Below are 8307 nucleotides of genomic sequence, written 5' to 3' on the forward strand. Positions count from 1 at the left end.
TTCAAGTTTCATTTCTAAATCAATATATTTCTCCATTACGTGTCAATCACTATCCTTAGTAAATTGTGCTTCGATACGATGTTGTGGTTCAGTGTGATCGATATTAGCATACAACTCGATACATATGAAGTTAAAATGATCTGCGAATATAGAGAACATTGTTTGCACATCTTCATCATTATTAAGTTTTCATGCTCTATATTGAGTACAATCCCCAACAGTGGATATAGGACATCAATAATAGATGTTAGTTACTACATTGTCATGAATAGGGTTACTCTTATTTTGAATGACTTGTTTCAACACATCAAGTGTCATGTCATGATGGAGGTAGATTGACCTGATGTCTTTACTAGAAAATGATATTGAATCATGCTCTATACTAATTATTTCCCTGTTAAAATAAACAAGGGCTCAAATAGAGGACGAACTCATAGTAAACAAAGTTTATGCAATTTTAATGTTTAACTAATATGATGTTGTGTGTAGATGAAGGTAGGCTAATATTTATATTTATAGGCACCAGAAATCCTACAGGCTTTTGCCCTTAGTGGTAGGAAAAGGAACGGCTAAGATTGCACCAACAATTTAAATGGATTAGATCACAAATGTGTATACTTCATTATTGTTCAAGCATCAGAAATCCAACAGGCTTTTGTTCTTAGTGACAAGAAAAGGAACAACTAACATTACATTGACAATTTAAATAGCTTAGATCACAAACATGCCGACTTCATTATTGTTCAAGTGTCAGGAATCCCACAGGTTTTTGTCCTTAATGATAGGAAAAGAAATGGCAAAGATTTCATCGATGATTTAAATAGCTTAGATCATAAACATGTAGACTTTATTACTATTTAAGCATGGAAAATCCTACATGCTTTTGTCCTTAATGATAGGAAAAGGAGTGGCTAAAATTGCACCAACAATTTAAACAACTTAGATCATAAACATACAGACTTCATTATTGTTCAAGCATCAGGAATCCAACATTTTTTTGTCTTTAACGGTAGGAAAAGGAATGACTAAGATTGCACCGATAATTTAAACGACTTAGATCACAAACAAGCAGAATTCATTATTGTTCAAGCATTAGGAATCCTAGATGCTTCTATTCTTAGTGGCAGGAAAAGTAACGGTTGTGATTGCACCGAAGACTTAAATGGATTAGATCACAAACATGCAAACTTCATTATTGTTCAAGCATCAAGAATTCTACGGGTTTTTGTCTTAGTGACAGGAAAAGGAATGACTAAGATTGCACCGACAAGTTAAATGAGTTAGATCACAAATGTGCAAACTTCATTATTGTTCAAGTGTTAGGAATCCTATAGAATTTTATCCTTAATGGTAAGAAAAAGGATAACAAAGATTGTACTGACGATTTAAACGGCTTAGATCACAAACATGTAGAATTCATTACTGTTCAAGCATCTGAAATCCTATAGGTTTTCGTCCTTAGTGATAGGAAAAAGGAGTGGTTAAGATTGCACTGACAATTTAAACAACTTAGATCATAAATGTGTTAACTTCATTACTGTTTAAGCATCAAGAATCCTATAAGATTTTGTCCTTAGTGGCAGGAAAATGAATGACTAAGATTACACCAATAATTTAAATAACTTAGATTACAAATGTGTAGACTTCATTATTATTTAAGAATCCAGATTTCTTTAGGTTTTTTTCCTTAGTAGTGGGAAAAGGAACAACTAAGATTGTACCGACAATTTAAATGGCTTAGATCACAAATGTGCAACTTCATTATTATTCAAGCATCAGGAATCCTACAGGCTTTTGTCCTTAGTAATAGGAAAAGGAGTGGCTAAGATTGTATCGATAATATAAATGGCTTAGATCACAAACATGAAAACTTCATTACTATTCAAACATCAAGAATCCTATAGGCTTTTGTCCTTGGTGGTAGGAAATGGAACGACTATGATTGCATCGACAATTTAAACAACTTAGATCACAAATGTGGAGACTTCATTATTATTCAAGCATCAAGAATCCTACAGGCATTTTTCCTTAGTGGTAGCAAAAAGGAATCACTAAGATTGTACCAATAATTTGAATGACCAAGACCACATAATCATATCTATAAATAAATATCCTTTTTCCCTCTAGACATATAAACAAACAATCGTTATCTAGTTCACATTTTTCCCTTTACAATACATAACATTTCCTAACTTCATGCTACATCAATGGCTACCCCAAAATTGTTGAGGAAACAATATGTTCATAGGATTGGTCGCATAGCCTCAATTGTAACTCATGTTACATTCAACAATGTTTAATTTGTACTAATAACTTCTGTTTTAATTTGTAGAGTCCAACACATGATGTCCTATAGGCGTATTATCATACAATCCCCCTCCAAATCCTCTAATTATACCATTATTGGAACAAGCTAGATTCACCCAAAGCTCACTCATAATACAATGTAAGATAGATCATTCATTGATCATAGCTTTGGTAAAGAGATGGAGACCTGAGACACACACATTTCATCTACCATGCAGTGAATGCTTTCTAACATTAGAGGATATGGCAATACAACTAGAACTTAGGATAGACGGAAGAGTGGTAACTGGACCTAGTTATTTAGATTGAGATGAGTTGTGTGAAAGACTTTTAGGTGTGATTTCTCCATTAGGAGTGGGAAAAGGGTCCACAATCAAACTAGTGTGGTTGAGAGAATTTCTAAAACAATAACTCTCAAAAGAACCAACCCAATTTCAATTAGAAGCCCATTGTAAAGCCTACATAACGTACCTAATTAGGGGTGTTATATTGCCAGACAAATCAGCCAATGGAGTTCACATTATGTATCTAAACTTATTAATAGATTTTGACAATATTAGGCGTTATAGTTAAGGGTCAGCATGTTTGGCAACATTATATAGGGAGATGTGTATAAGAAGTCTTGTAGGTGTATGAGTTATGAGTAGGTGTGCATTGTTGTTGCAATCTTAGGCATGAGATCGCATGCCTTTAATGGCACCACGGATCAATCATCCACAAGGATTATATCCTTTTGAAATTAGGTATATAAAATTTAAACATTTTTGTCTTTATTGTAGTTATTGCTGCTTATTTATTCACATCATATATGTTATACCAGATGGAGTGATGGGGGTTGAGGCATTCAAGGGCACCAAAAGGTGACCTAGTCGAGTATAAGTCAATAATTGATTACATGCAAATTACAGAGGTATATATATTTGTTTTAATTTTTTATTTGTCACACATTAAGATATTAATATTTGTGACACCCTCTACCCCATATAATTATATAATGAATATAACATAAAATTTTCATAATTAAAATAAAGTCTCCAAGCACGCAAGGGTAAAAGGCTCACATTCACATCTTAAACGCTTTCATAATAAAGTAAATTAAATATCAAGGTAATTTAAATAAATAAATAACTATATCCAAAATCATAAATTAATATCATAAGAAATCCAAATCACAAAATAAAGTGTACTAATCTATCTCATGGTGTCACATATCCTAATCAGAGCTTCCCGCCTAAGCATCATCATGGAATTCATCAGCATTAGTTTGAAAGTCACCTGCAAGCATAAATGGAAACACATACAAGAACAAACAAAGGAATGAGAAACGTCTCACTTGGTTCAGGTGCAAAAACAACTATCAGATAAGACACACACAAAGCAATCACAAACAAGGCACATATACAAGCCATACATAAACCAGTAACACATGCACAATCACTTATCATGTAATGATGTCATGAACATGACTAAAAAATGCATGCATGTGGTGTTAGTCATGTATCTTATAATCACATATCACGTGGTATGCTGCTGAAGCAACACACCTGGAGCAGTCTAGGAGTACATGTAGGCTCAACTGTGCACTCTCAACTAGAAGGATGTATTGTTAAGGTCTCGTCAAGATAGCGAAGTCACGCAAGATACGTCCCATGCACACAAACGGGCAGAACTAGGCCTTCCAAACCGCGCTATCTCCTAGGACTCCTCCTAGATGTTTCACCCGAAGGGCCTTCCCTAACGGTGTACTCCATATCGTACCCTGTCATATAGATGCATATGATGCATGTCACACATTCACATGTTCACGGACTCAACATTTCACTTGTCATATCCCATCATGTCACTTGTTCTCATATCACATTATCATACTCAGTCATAAGATCACATATAAGAGATTCTCATCCTCACCATGCTCATAAAAATATATACAGCACTTGCATCAACACCATAATAATACAATTCTCACACCATTAGCACCTTCAAACACAACTTAAAACTTATCTGTTTTCGAAATTATGTGTTCCTCAGAGGTTTCCCATAAGAACCCACAGGACACCCTAATTCATATCAAAACATATCTATTTTTGAAATTAAACATATATTCACACTCAACAAACATTAAGAAACACAACAGAAAACTCAAACATCAAAATAGAAAACATTCATATTTTGTCTGTTTGTCATTGGGTTTACCGTAGAAACCCATAAAGCACTCTAATCCATATCAAAACATATCCAAAATCAAAATTAAACATACATTCATGCTCAATAATCATCAGAGAACACAATAGAAAACTCAGAAGCCAAAAATAAAAAATATTTAAAATTTGTCTGTTTCTCATAGGGTTTTCCGCAGGAACCCATAGAGCACTCTAATCTATATCAAAACTTATCTATTCTCAAAATTGAACACATATTCACATTTAGAATCATACAAGGAACGCAATAGAATAATCAGAAAGCAAAACAGAAAACTTTTATAAAGTGTTTGTTCCTATACACATAGAGATTGAGGGTCAATCTGACTACCCAACAATTATTACCACACCCCGAGTGAGGTTTCTCACTCCCCCTTACCTGGATGAGCAAAAGATGAAGCATGTATGGTTCCCTAGTGATCTCCACCTCCTAGTTCTCTTGTGTTTTCAAAGAGCGTGCATAAGAAATAAGTCAGAAACGTGAAATAAAAAATCCTGACAACTCCCTTAACTTCTAATAACTTCTCTCTTTTAAAAAAATAAAAATAATAATAATAATTTACAAAATACCATTACGTCCCTCCTTTCCTTTCTCATAAAATAATTAAAATAATTAAACATATATCCTCTTTTTAATAAATAACATAAACATAATTCTTGATAAAAACATATTTTCACAAACATAGTCTTATAGAAAATAATTCAAATATTAATTAAAAATCATTTTTATATTAAAATAGAGTTCACATAAAATAGATAAATAATATAAAATATATTTCTCTCTTCCAGTAAAAATAACATACATTTATATAAAAATAGAACTCATATCTACCAACTAAATAATATTAAAAATCCTTCTAATAAACACATTAAAATATTAAAATAAATACAAATATATTATTAATAAAATACATTTCATAAAAGTTACCTATATATCATTGATCAAAATAATCATTATAAATCATGTCTCGTAAATAAAATAGAGCTTATATAATTAATTAAATAATATTAAAACTCTAAAATAACTATATTAAATATCAAAATAATCTCAAAATTTATTTATATAAAGTATGAAAAATTGGGGTGTTACAATATTTATTCTTGATTTTATAGTTCCTTTGGATGCCTTATATAGGTTATGAGCGTGTGCTTCCCAAAAATATATTTAAAATTTTAATAATGTGGAATGTTTATACCTCTTTAATTTGTTCTGCAGTGGTTGAATGGCAACAAGTGGATAGGGTAAAACTCCAATTTGGTTTATGCCAAGATTTACCACAATCGCCTATAAATTTGGATCAACAACATGAGACATTCATATGTAAGGAAATGCTTACAAAAACTGGGCAGAAGAACATGCCCACTGGATCCAACAATGCATGGAATGCCAACAAAATGTTGTAGTAGGATAACCTATCAATGGTCACTTATTTCATGCAAATGAATATATGACATAGTATAGACAAAATACAATTCTTTATTTGTCTATGTCCCAACAATTGCAAGATCCATAAGTTGTAGAGAACATTAATGTTGGCCAAATGTCACAAGTGCCCATAGAAATGCAAACACAACGATAGTATACACAAGAAAATACAATTTCAAATCACAACCCCATTATTAGTGATGATATGTTAAATGATGGTTGGTAAACACAATGTAATTCATTTTTGTAACTCCACCATCACAGCATCCTGATCACTACCGTGACAATTATCAGCACTCTTTCACATCAACAATAGAAGAATTTGTTAATAATCTATTTGGTGCAAATGTTAGCTTGCCACAGTCAGCTGCAACATATATGCAATGCAAAGTATGTATCCTAATAGCATTCCATTTTTTAACCAACATGAATCTTATCTTCAACAAGAAGCAAATACTTCTTCTGCTTGTGTTGATAATTGTCATGAACCTCTATTGCAAGATCAAGAAATTGTTGATGATGAAAATAACCATACATGATATCCAAGACAAACTTGTCTTTGTCATAATCCTCCGTACGAAATAGAAAACCCCCACCCTATGGAACTGGTGATCATCTTTGACGTTGATATTTTTTTTAATTACTTTGATATTGCACTTTTTAAATGTAATTTATGCTTCAATAATTTAGAGATAAAAACAAGAGTCAATGAAAATTAATGACTCCTAAATTATCGTTTAAAAAACTAGTATAAAAAAATTACAATTTTTAAAAATATTTTTGGAACCAATTCAAGATTTGAGAGTGATATTATCATATTCACTAACATAAAAAAAAAAAAAAAAAAGAAGTACAAATCATTATTTGATTACACAAAATATTATACACATTAATAAAATTACACAAAAATTAACTTTTATAATAACTCTAACAAATTTATATAAATAAAAAAGTAAATTTTTAATTTTTAAAATATATTATATATTTAAATAATTTATTTAATATAATAACTTAGCTTTTTTGTATTTTAAAAAATATATATTATATTAAAAATCTATTTTTATAAATAAAAAATTACATTAAAAATCAAGACTCCAAACCCCACTTCTCAATAAACACAAAAATGATTGAATTTTTTGCTTTTTTTTTTAATTACAAAAATGTACCTTATCTAGGTTTATTTACTAAAATAAACTCATTTACTATTCAAAATTCGGTTCCTAGAGAGCCGAATTCTAACTAGCAACAATGGCTCTCCCGTATGTTGATGGTTGATGGAATTCGGTTCCCGGGTGCCGAATTTCGAGCAACCTTTTTTATATTTTTTTTTGGATTTTAATTTTTAAAAATAACAATTTAAAGTTTTATAAATATAAAAAAAATACAAATGGCTGCTTGGAATTCGGGTTCTCGAAAACAAATTTCGACAACCATATCACGCCGCAAAATCACTGTTTCAAGTTAGAATTCGGCTCTCTAGGGAACCGAATTCTGAACTTAAACAATAATCAAGTCTACTCTGATAAATAATGCAGGTCTGGTCCATTTTTGTAATTAAAAAAAAATCTAGAACAATAAAAAATTCTCAATAAGGATATACTGATGAATAAATTAAGAAAAGGGACAATTTTATCATTAAATATATTGAAATGGGACATTCGGTAAAAAAAAATCACATAATGTCTTGCCAATTTCGTTTAGCTCCATGAAAATTTTGGATTGTATTTAGATAATATAAATGTAATGCAAAAGGTGTGATGTTTTGGATTGTATTTGCCATGAAAATGCTTGATGGAAGAGGTGAATGAGCCCGCTCATGGTGGTGACCACATGTGGGGAGGTAGCAACGGAGTAACATTTTGGGACAATGAGGAAGAAAAATCATTAGAAACACGCACACGCACACACACAACAATGCCCAACACTACCCAACAACAACTGAGTTTTGAATCCAAATGAGCACATCTTGTTAAAGAATAAAGACCTAACTTTTCAACTTCTATAATATAGTTGAAAAGTATGAGTAAGGTTATATTTCAATAAACTTATCTCTAAATACTTTAATGAAAAAGGTAAGATAAAATATGTTTTTCTTATATTAGTTTAAAAGAGATATGATTAAGTAACCTTTTAATATATTATGATATAGAATATACTTTTTCCACTAGTACTACACTTAATTGTGTCGATCTTATTTAGGAAAATATTCTTTTCCTAAACTCTCTTTCATTGAACCAGATATTATGAATAAAAAAAATTTAAAAAAAAATAATTGATTAAATAAAAGATATTTTAGAAATGAAATGAAAAAAATATCTTCGATCTTTTTTATATAAGAAACAAATAATATGTCCACAAATGACTTTTCATAAAACA

Source organism: Cajanus cajan, chromosome 4 (genome assembly GCF_000230855.2).
Source record: "Cajanus cajan strain Asha chromosome 4, NIPB_CcT2T_4, whole genome shotgun sequence".
Lineage (NCBI taxonomy): Eukaryota > Viridiplantae > Streptophyta > Magnoliopsida > Fabales > Fabaceae > Cajanus > Cajanus cajan.